The following is a 12,179-nucleotide window of genomic DNA, read 5'->3' on the forward strand; positions in this document are numbered from 1 at the left end:
GTGCACAACCACATCTGGCTCAAATGTAACAAATAAGTACAATATAGATTTTTAAATATATGAGACGGAAACTGGTCCCTTGTAAAATCCTGTGGCATAATTGCCAAAAGACCAAAGCACAGCCTCTCAATGTCTTTGTTACCTTGCAGCTATATTATGGCAACATGTTCTAAATTGAAGGTCATTCAGAAGCTTCAGCTGGTGCAACATGCATCCATCTAGGTAATTATGGGTAGTCAAAGTTTGTTCATATAGCACCACTATTACTGGAATTGCAGTGGTTTCCAGTTAGCTTTTGGAATTGGTTATAATCTATAACCTATAAAGCCTTAACTGTCAGTGCCTAGATTTTTCAGTGACCACCACCCATGAGTTGAATCTGCTCATCCAGTAAAATCTGCAAAAATGGGGAATGCCATAAAAATATGGCTGTTCATAAGGCAACTGGGGACAAGTAAGATCATTCTACTCTCAAATGATGGTATATCAAAATGACTTGGTTTCCTGATGTAATTTTCAACAGTCACTCCAGATTAGAGAAATAGAGCCATCTCAACCCATGTTTCATGGAGCTAATACTGAAATGTACCATGATAGTTAGCATGAAAGCTTTCAGAGAGATGAATTGAGGGTTGCATGTTCCTTATCCTTTTCTTGGCAATAATCACCCATCAAAATGAACAAATTCATTTCATTTTGAAACTTGGCCTCAGTCCCTTTGGAATTAGAATTAGTATCCTCCAGTTTTGACCACCTTCTCCTTTACAAGTACAAAACAATGTTCACATGGAAGTACATTCAGGAATGGTTGTAAAGCAAAGCATGGAGATAAGTGAGAAATCAAAGTATCTTTGAAGCAGAATCCACCAAGAAGTTTTGAAGAAGTCTTAACTATGCATTGGGGCATTGGTATCCATTTCATTCCTGCTGAATGTACGTTTTAAGTTGAATATTTGATGTACATCCCACATTTCCTGTAGTAAGCATCCATAGCACTCTGTCCTCTCAATTTTCCCCTATAACAATCCTGTGAATTAGGTTGGGATGAAAGACAGTGCCTGGCCCAAAGTCACACTCTGAATGTCCATGATTGAGGGTAGACATCAATCTTGGCCTTCTATGTCTCTGTTCAGCGTTTTAAATTACTGTATTCTGGTGCATTGTTCTATCTTAGATTTTGGGGTTCAAAGTGTGTTCCACAGTATCTGAGGAACACCGTTTCATGGAACTGAAATTTCATCTCCATTCTCTTAATATTTTTACACAATCAAACTTCAACAATTAATTTTGAAAATATTTCTTTATTTGTGTATTCTAAGCACTCAAGGCAATTAACAAGATCTGAAACAAATAGAATAAAAACAAACAAGTAAAAAAAATGCAAATTAAACTTGTCAAGATAAATGCTAACATGTTAGCAAAAGCCTGGCAAAGAAGATGCATCTTCACAGATTTAAAACACAAAGAGTTAAACACAACTCCAAAGGAATGCATTTCATAGCCTGACAGGAACGCAAGAGAAGGTCCTCTGCCATGTCCAAAAACAGATGCTTCAAAACAGATGCTTCTGACAGTGGAGGTATCCTCATAAGGCCCTCTCCTAGATGTCTAAACAGCAGGTTGATAAAGAAAGGGGCTTTTCTTTAGACAGGGTTTAGGGCTTAAAGCTTAATATCTGTCTATCAGTGCAGCTGTTTCAAAGTATAGGCCTCATTTGGAAACACCATACTCTGCACCAATCAGTGGCCAAACTGCCTCATTTTGCACCAACTTTCAAACATTTCTCATGCATAGCACCATATAGAGCACATTTCAAGACAGGATGCAATAAAGCATAGATAACTTGCCAAATCCAACTGGCTCATAAAGGATCTCATCTGATGCTCAAAGTGTTCTTACTACAGCTGCCACCTGTACAGTATGTTGAATATGGCAACTGTGTTTGAAGGAGTACTCCCAGAGTATGTTGTTTCAGAGGAGTCTGTCTCCATTCAAAACAGGCTGAACTGAATCCTCTGAATTCTGTTTCCCATTTACTAGCATCACTTTTAACTTGGTTGGATTTCATTCCAGTTTAATTTCTCCCTCATATACAGTAGCTGATATAGTCAATATACAAGCATGCAGTTTGTTTGGAATGAGGTAGGTAATGCAGTACAATTGGGCTTACTCCCAGCCAAAGCTCTGGAGCATTTTCATGTAGATGTTGAACAAAATGGGGACAGCATGGGCATTATGGGATGCCTAATGATCTGAATACATTTTAGTAGATATCACTAAGTGGAATCACTGTAAAATATGCCAAGTCTTAATTCTACAGGTAGTCCAAAAGAACATTATTGTTCCAAACGGCGCTTGGGCCCCCACCTGCCTCCTTTGCTCACAGCTCGGTCGATGCCCTGGTGGAAGCCTGGGAAAGGGCAGCCACAGAGGCACTCAACCAAGTTGTACCCATGCGGCCCTTGACCCGACGCAGATCCCAACGGGCCCCATGGTTCTCCATGGAGCTCCGTGAGATGAAGCGTCGGAGACGGGGCCTAGAGAGCTGTTGGAGGTCCAGCCGATCCGAATCTGACCGGTTACGACTAAGGTCGTTTACGAGAACTTATCTCGCAGCATTGAGGGTGGCTAGGTCTAACCACTTTGCCACCCTCATTGCGTCCGCAGAGAATCGCCCGGCCGCCCTGTTTAGGGTGACTCGCTCTCTCCTTAATCAGGAGGTGAGGGAGGAACCCTTGCAGGGTCGAGCCGAGGAGTTTAGTCGATTTCTGTCGGACAAAATCGCTCGGATCCGGACCGGTTTGGACTCCAACTGGGCAGAGTCTGACGAAGAAGATACGGGCGGTCTTGTCGATTTAATCTGGGAAGAGTTCGATCCTGTGACCCCTGAAGAAGTGGACAAGATCATGGGGAAGCTGAGCTCCACCACGTGTTTGTTGGACCCGTGCCCCTCCTGGCTGACTTATGCAGCCCGGGATGGGACACGAGGCTGGCTCCAGGCAGTGATTACTGCTTCTTTGAGTCAGGGTAGTTTTCCCGCCACCTTGAAGGAGGCGGTGGTGAGACCCCTCCTCAAGAAGCCTGCCTTGGACCCAGCAATTTTAAACAACTATTGTCCGGTCTCCAACCTTCGCTTTTTGGCGAAGGTTGTTGAGAGCGTGGTGGCGCATCAGCTCCCTTTGTTCTTGGAGGAAGCTGACTACCTAGACCCGTACCAATCGGGTTTCAGGCCCGGGTACAGCACGGAGACGGCATTGGTCGCGCTGGTGAATGATCTCTGGCGGGCTCGGGACAGGGGTTGTTCCTCTGTCCTAGTCCTTTTAGACCTCTCAGCGGCTTTTGATACCATCGACCATGGTATCCTGCTGCGACGTCTCAGGGGGTTGGGAGTGGGAGGCACGGTTCTCCAGTGGTTCTCCTCTTACCTCCTGGGATGTTTGCAGTCGGTGTTAGCAGGGGGGCAGAGATCGACCCTGAGACCTCTCATTTGTGGAGTTCCTCAGGGATCGGTTCTCTCGCCTCTCCTGTTTAACATCTATATGAAGCCGCTGGGTGAGATCATTCGTGGTTTTGGAGTTGGGTATCATCAATATGCTGATGATACCCAACTTTTTATTTCTACCCCAAACCACCCCAGCGATGCCCTCGACGTGATGTCCCGTTGCCTGGAGGCGGTCCGGGTCTGGATGGGGAGGAACAGGCTTCGACTCAACCCTGACAAGACTGAGTGGCTGTTCGTGCCGGCATCCCGGGAAATTCCGATTATCCCATCATTGGCCATGGGGGGTGAGCTATTACCCCCCGTAGATAGGGCCCGCAACTTGGGGGTCCTTCTAGATTCACAGCTCTCTTTGGAAGAGCATATTGGAGCTGTGACTAGGGGGGCCTTTGCCCAGGTTCGCCTGGTGCGCCAGTTGCGGCCCTACCTAGACCGGGATGCCTTGCGCACAGTCACTCATGCGCTCGTGACCTCTCGTCTAGACTACTGTAATGCTCTCTACATGGGGCTGCCCTTGAGGTCCACCCGGAGACTCCAGCTGGTGCAGAATGCAGCTGCGCGAGTCGTCTTGGGAGTTTCCCGATACTCCCATGTTACACCTCTGCTCCGCGAGCTGCATTGGCTACCGGTTGCTCTCCGGGTGAGGTTCAAGGTGTTAGTTATGACGTACAAAGCCCTTCATGGCATGGGCCCGGATTACCTACGGCAACACCTGCGACCGGCGTCAACGTCCCTCCGTCCAGTGCGCTCCCACAGAGAGGGCCTCCTCAGGGTGCTGCCGATCAAAGAATGCCGATTGGTGACCCCCAGGGGGAGAGCGTTCTCTGTGGGCGCGCCAGACCTTTGGAACAGCTTACCGGTTGAGCTCCGGACGGCCCCCGACCTTCGCTCCTTCCGGCGCGATCTTAAAACATTCTTTTTCGAACAAGCTGGCCTGGTCTGACGGGATGGGGTTGGGTTTTTAAAATTAGTTTTTAACTTAATATGTATTGATTTTAAAGGCATGATGTTTAATTGGTTTTTAATGGTTTTTTAATTTTTGTATCTGATTTTTATTGTGTATTGCCCTGTTCACCGCCCTGAGTCCTTCGGGAGAAGGGCGGTATAGAAATCAAATTATTAAATTAAATTAAATTAAATTAATTGTTGGTAATGTGGAAAGCTACCAAAGAGTTCGAGGATCACATTCCACTATTTAATTTCCTGCATAGATCATCCACATTGGTAATCAGAGCAGTTTCAGCATCATATGTTTATTTGATTTATTATATTTATTTGCTGCATGTCTCGTGGTTCAAGGAAACTCTGAGCTATTTCAGCTGAAGGACTCAGAAATATCTCAGCTGAAAGACCAATTAAAATTGATCCAGAATGTAAATGAAATTCAAATGTATTTGAAACTGTGAGGCCACCACTTTTTCAATCCTCTTTACCTCAGATTGAACATTTGACACTGGCCTATAATTGTGCAGATTTCCCAAAGAAAGAGATTTATTCAATGAAATTATTACAATTTTTTTAGGCAGGGGAAAATACAAGATATTGATAATCATGGGGCCAGTCTTGCCCTAGCTGGTTCTATAAGCCATGTGCCTTCTCTTTGATACTTTTCTCAGTTTGATGAAATCATGTCCTACCTAAGCTGTTAGTTGAGAACATCAAGATAGAAGACAATGGGACAATTACAAAACATCAACCGACCTTGGCACTTTTTTGACAAGATACACTTAATTTACCGTTTGTGGTATCCACTCAGTATATAATGAGAATCCAGGATTAAAATTTAAAAAAAGCTTCCTGGTGTTTTCTTGGGAAATAAAAATGAGGTGCCCAGCTTGCTCCATAACTAACAGCAAATGACTGCAGTCAGTAAGAATTCCACTAAATAGGATTCAGGAATTCAGATTTCCTACTAATCAGGGGATCAGAGTAAACATCTTCTATAAAACTTAAGCATGTCAACAAAAGAAGTATCATACCATAATCTTATCTATCCTTGCCTCATTTGCCTCATCTTTCTCTGGGTTCAATTTTAGATTATAAGTTTTTGTGGTCAGAATCCATCTTTCCAAATAATAAGACACCACATGTAGACAGCAAGTGTCCACTGGCACCATAGCCACTCTTTGGGGCATCTTGTGAAACTCCCAAAGAACCCCCTCAAATACTTTTCAAGTCCAAAAAAAGAAGTAGTGAAGTCAACAGGGGCTTTTCACGATAGCATACTACAGTCATACTTAGTACTTGACTGCTTTGAAACTTGTCAAATTTGGTACTCGAAGCATTTTGATGAGAAAATTTTGTCCCAGTACTCAGCATTTGTTTGGTATTTGGTACATTTGTTTAGAACTTGTTGGTGTTAGTTGCCTTGTGACTCGCTACCCTTTCCAGCCAAAACAACATTAGTCATGCAGTATCTCTTGCCCTCTTGTGCTCCCAGTTGCACAAGGCCTTTGTTCTTGAAGTAGCTTCAGAGAATGCTTTTCTGTGGTCTTGGCAACTTCTGAAAATTGTGCAAAAGCATGCTCTGTTTTTGTGCAAATTTTTGAGGGTCCTGAGACTATGTGAGACCATGCTCTATTCTTGCACAATCTCCAAAATCTCTGAAAACTCTACGAAAGTAGACCTCATACAGTTTTCAGAGGCTCTAGAAGCTGCATGGGAGCAAACCCCATTCTTCCACAGCTTCTGCAGCCTCCAGAAATCACATGAGAATGGATGCATTTTCATTTATAGCTGTTGGGTGTTGGTAAATGTTAGCATGTCACCCAAAACATTGTGGTGTGCTACCTTTGACATGTATGTCATAGGTTTACCATCACTGTGGTAGATACACTTAAGAGACTATTGTAGTACCATAACTGTAACTTGATCCTTTCAATTCTCAATCATTTTGTTTCTACATTATTATGATTGTTCCACTAATTGCCATGCTTATTCTGCTGAGATTGGTTAATGAGATTGGTTTGCTTTGATTACTTGACTGTATTTACACCACTTGATGAACTCTGATTAGTAACAAAGTTGTTGTGATCATGTAACTTGCTATGCCCAAATAACATATGACATCCTGGCAATGGGTAAGTTATAATTAACAAGCTGAATCACAAATGCCCATTCTAGTATAAATCATAACCACTCATACTCTGTAATTTTTTTTTTACTTCATCTTCTTTGTGTTAGATATGAATTTCAGTTTGATGAACCTTCCATGTTACTGACATGCATCTAGGAGGGGCTTCTTCCCACCACTATATACATACCAGTTATATGAACCCTAATACTATTTTTCTCAAATATTGCCCTTTGTCACCATTTATTCCCTTTCCATCAGTATTCTGCCTTCTCAGAAATATTTAACGAACTATTCCCCATATTATTTTCACATTATCTCTTGCTACCTTTCTGTCTGCACAGGAGAAACTGAATGGCATTCTTCAAATAGTCAGGCACAGATACTTGAATACACACATAAACAAGTTGCACAGCGTATCCATAAACAATGCCTATGGATCCATATGTAAGCGTTTCTTAAGTAATTCTAATCGAATGGCAGTTTACAAACGTAGACAAGGTCATGTTGTTACTAAATAAAGGCTGACTGTTCTTTTGGAATTATGATTAGTAAGCCAAAACCTCTGTATTAGGGGCAAATTGTATGAATGAATAGTAGACAATAATGATTATTATGCTTGGTAAGAATGAATAAAATGGTAGAAAATCTATAATGATGTAATGTGGATGGAAGGGATTAAATTAAAAAAAAAATGAATTCTCAGAATGCCCCTGGAAAGTGCTGAATTATTACTAGAGACAGGTGAGATACAACATTTGTTGATACTGTCACTAGAAATAAAATCCAACTTAATTCACTCACTATTAATCTGCATAGATCCAATAGCTATCTAAAGTCTACAGCAGGAGGCTTAGTAATAGTTTTGGTAAGGTACTTAGAACTTGTTTATCGTTGACAGATTTATCTATTGCTTGGCAAACATTTGTAGATGTTGAAAGGAAATCTACCATCAATTGCATATTTGATTGCCCAGTTCACCAATTTACAGGGAAAGAATTTATCTCAATAAAATGTTTGCTAGTAGGTGTACAAAATAGTCCAGATGTGCTTTTTTAAGGTGGATATGTGAATTTTAAATACAGGATTTCACTGTATACATTCACAAAAGCTGGGTTTCCAGCCCAGATAGATAATGCATCCACCTGCTTTTCTTTCCCTCCAACCCAGCCTACAAATGGTGGGTTTTCTAGGTGTAGTTGCCTTTGTTAACATTCTATTTCCAGTTGCCCCATTAAATTAAGTGCAGCAAAAGAGAAACAAAACAGCTCCTCTGAGACTTTCTATGTTTTTGCTAGTTCTTGCTTGTGTCTCACTGATTGGTCAAATGGTCTGCAGGGGGTTCTGTATATTGCTTACTTCCTATGTTGCTTTATCATCCTGCTGCTTGTGATTATAGCTTACAACCACTGAGACTTTTTTTTGGCTCTGAACCATTAAGTTCTCGCAATATATCAACAATCTTATCTTCCTGCCATAGTTAATGGCTTTTTCTTATCCTTTTTATAACTTTGTCTTGATTAGTCTAATTTTTCCTCCCTCTCAAAACTGCTTTTACTGGCTCTTTTTCATTCTTCAGTTTGTCAATTGGGATTTCAGTTATATAGTATTAAATGGCCATAATAAATATATATAAAGCCACAGTGATAAATCTCTCTTCCTGTCTGACCTCTTCTCTGTCCATAGCACTCTCCCAACATTTATCATATTTATGTTTTATGTCCCATACAATGTAATTTTTCAGTGTAAAATATTAATGGTGTGTTTATAAATGGGTGTCACAGAATGGATTTTCCAGTCCTCCAATCAAGCATAGTAACATACACTATAATAAAACTAATGCTTCAGAACAAGAAGATGCTTTCAACAATATTTTAAAAATAAAAGTAATTATGTTGGATCAAAGAATACTTATAACAGTACTTCTATTCTTCTAGGGGTCAAACTAATACTTGCAAATGAAGGCACATATACATGTCCCAGAATAATGTTGCAGGATCCAATGTAACTCAGTCACTGAGACAAAAGTTTATTCTTCCAAGCTTTCAGGTTCATGCTGGAGCCCATCACCAGGGAATGTCTGCCAGGAATAGTTTCATTACTGCAAAATAACCAAAATGTCAAAATAGTCCTTTCCAGCTCTGTAATTCTATGAACAATAAGGTCATACATAAATCATTGGACTGTGGCCTTCTGAAACCAGTTTAGAGCATTCCCTTAGTTCTTCCACAATCCTTCAACAATAGTGCTTTCTGGACAAATGGATTCTTAAATAAAAAAAAGCATAATACAAATGTTTCAATAGAAATCACAGTTGCATGCAAAGAACTGCCATGCTGGACTTCATTTTTCTAAAATGGCTGGTTCAATTCTATCACAATTTAGTCTGGCGTATGCATAAACACAAGCCACTGACACCTGTTCTCCAGGATGCCAAATGACTTTTTAATCATACCTGGAAATGACAAGATTTCAGTTCAGTAGTGAAACCAAATGCCTTCTGCAACTTCCCAATTATAATATAGAGAGGGGCGAGGGAAGATTTCGATCGATATTTGAACGAAGGGGTTCCTGAAGTTGACTATTCACATTTATTGCGGAAACAAAATCAGGATGTGTAACACACATCAAAGACCCCCGGATTCCTCACTATACCACCCATAATATTTGTATTTACTGTTTTTAGTTGGGCATACGTTTAATTTTCTTTTAACTTTTGTATTTTTGTATTTTTTATATATCTGCCCTGTTCACTGCCCTGAGTCCTTCGGGAGAAGGGCGGTATATAAATAAAATTATTATTATTATTATTATTATTATTATTATTATTATTATTATTATTATTATTATTATTATTAATTATTATTATTAATTATTATTATTAATTATTAATTATTATTATTAATTATTATTATTAATTATTATTATTATTATTATTAATCTCTCTGGACTCGAGTAGCTTTGTTAGTTGCAAGGAATTAGCCACATATGGCTACAGTGATAAGCCAGCTCAACACCGCGATGTTTATTTTGACAGAAGAAAGACGTATATCTCCAAGCAGGAAAATGAGGAATAATTTCAGGAGAGGACTAAAAAAAAACAAACCGATCGGGCTCAAGCTCAGAAGACCGCAGGCGCGGGCTTCCTCATCACCATAGCAACGCACCGAGATTGCCTACGGCCGGGCGAAAAAAAAACACAACAGGATCGCGTAGCACAAGAGCAAATCTTGACGCGCGCAACCGAAAAATCGTGAAGCCCGCAAGAATAGACGAGTAGGTATTGAGTAGATTCACGTACGCATGCGCCAATTCTCGCCCGTGGTGGGACACTGGTGCGGCTGAAAGGAAAAAAAAAATTGAACGCGTTTTTCCTTCTCTGGCTTCTGATTGGCTTAACTGTCATGTGGTCAAAGCTGAGAGGGCGGGACTTTGCCGCCGATTTTTTTTTTTTCTTATTGGTGAAACTCTTGGCCAAGTTCCAGAAGACGGAGCTGTCCTTCGGGTTGGTTGCTCACTTATCCTCCCCTTTGTCGTGCCCCTCCCTATTGAAATCGCTGTCGGGATTGGACAGGTTGAAAAGAGGCAGGTCCTCCGCGTCGAGTGCTGAACTTGGTTGGTTAGATTGCGGGTGGCTGCGAGCGGAGTGCCTGGGGGAACCTAGAAGAGCAGGGTGGAGGCGCGCGCGCGGGCGCGCGCGGAAGCGGAGGAAGGTAGGCAGGATAGGTTGGTTGGCTCGGTCAGCCGTTCCCTCCGCCCTGCCGCGGAGAAGAGGGCCCGGTGGAAAAGTAAGTGCCCGGGATCGGCGCGGGAGGGTCCCCGAGAGATCCGGGGGAGGGAAGGGGGCCTCTCCTCCTTAGTCCGTTTATTCGCCGGGAATGCCCTGCAGCTCGATTTTTAAAAGGAGAGGCTCGAGGGGCGTCTGCTCCCTTGGTTGCTTTCGCCAATTCCCCGGAGCGTGTGGTCGTCTGCGGCGTCAACCTCGCGTCAGGTTTGCGGGGGCCAAGCCATGCTCTGTGGGCGCGCATATGCTCAGTTTGGCCATAGTGCAGGTATTCCCGCTGCAGCAGCAGCAGCAGCTCTCCAAACCAGGTCTGCAAAAGCAAGGGCAGGAATAGTTCCTTTCTCCTGGAGAAATTAACTTCTGAGCACTAGAATATGTGTTGAGTCTGGTATTGTATATTTTACGGCCGTAATCTTATGCACTCTTGTGCGTATAGTCAAGGCTATGGTCTTCCCAGTTGCAATGTATGGCAGTGAAAGCTGGACCATAATGTATGGCAGTGAATGTATGGCAGTGAAAGCTGGACCATAAGAAAGGCTGAGCGCCAAAGAATTGAAGCCTTTGAACTATGGTGCTGGAGAAGACTCCTGCGAGTCCCTTGGACTGCAAGGCGATCAAACCGGTCAGTCCTAGAGGAGATCAACCCTGACTGCTCTTTAGAAGGCCAGATCCTGAAGCTAAAACTCAAATACTTTGGCCACCTAATGAGAAGGAAGGACTCACTGGAGAAGAGCCTAATGCTGGGAAAGATTGAGGGCAATAGAAGAAGGGGATGACAGAGAATGAGGTGGCTGGATGGAGTCACTGAAGCAGTAGGCGTGAGCTTAAATGGACTCCAGAAGATGGTAGAGGACAGGAAAGCCTGGAGGAACGTTGTCCATAGGGTTGCGATGGGTCAGACACGACTTCGCAACTAACAACAACAACAATCTTATGCAAACTTGCAGCAGCCTTTTGAGGGCCATCATCAAGCGACCACTAGCACTTCTTAAAAATTCGTGTGGCGTAGCTCAGCATTTTAAGTCCTGGTTTCGTTTAATAAGTTTTTGTGACCGATCTCACATAATTTTTAGATCTGCTAGAGACATTTCTGGCCTCTCTTGGCCATAGTAATATGACACATGGTAGTTGTAATGTACAAATGGGAACGGGAATCTTCTGTGGAATAGTAGTGCTGAGGTTATATGCTTGTATGGGTTAACACATTTTGTTAAGTTGTAGTTTATTTAATAGTGGTTTACTGATTAAACCATTTTGTGATGGGTTCATATAACTTGCTAAATGATAAATCGTGATTTAGAAATCACAGGGATGCATTTCACAAAACACACAAATTAGAACAAAAGAAACCATCCCATAGTTTAACATCCTGTAATGTGTAACAGCCTGTGCATAACAGTTAAAACTTGCCAATCTAAAATTGTCTCTAATGCTGCTTTTTATTATTCCTAAGTACCGAGAGATAATTACTAAATTGAAATAGAAATAATATAAACAGTACATCTCTTCGGTTCATTTTCTGGTGTAACAATCCAAGAAAGGCAAGATGTTGCTTTATTACAAGGTAACTAATAAAGTAACTTTTAATTAGATGGCTATTAGAAAATAGCAAATCTCAAGAGGTGCAAGGCAAGTGTGTAACATATTAAAATGTCTGGCTTTCATTTGGCACAGCCAAAATGCCATGGCCTGGTCTGTGATGGAAAAAGAAGGCTGATCATCATACTTTTGCTGAGAAGGAATTTATTACATGAAGAGACTCTGCTGGGAATTGCATTATCTAAAAGACATCCATCTTGCATGATTCTTTTTTGGGTGGTGTT

At 41.9% G+C, this 12,179-nt stretch overlaps 1 protein-coding gene across 1 annotated transcript in view; it reads left to right on the top strand.

Moving 5' to 3' along the window:
- The first annotated feature begins 10,225 nt into the window (after positions 1-10,225).
- DTNB (dystrobrevin beta) overlaps positions 10,226-12,179 on the top strand; it is a 131,540-nt gene continuing 129,586 nt past the window's right edge. Inside the window, exon 1 of the mRNA XM_081315041.1 lies at positions 10,226-10,360. The gene's annotated coding sequence lies outside the window, so the exon portion shown is untranslated. The remainder of the gene's footprint in view (positions 10,361-12,179) is intronic.

The sequence above is a fragment of the Vipera berus genome (assembly GCF_964194415.1).
Source record: "Vipera berus genome assembly, chromosome: 1".
NCBI classification, from domain to species: Eukaryota; Metazoa; Chordata; class Lepidosauria; order Squamata; family Viperidae; genus Vipera; species Vipera berus.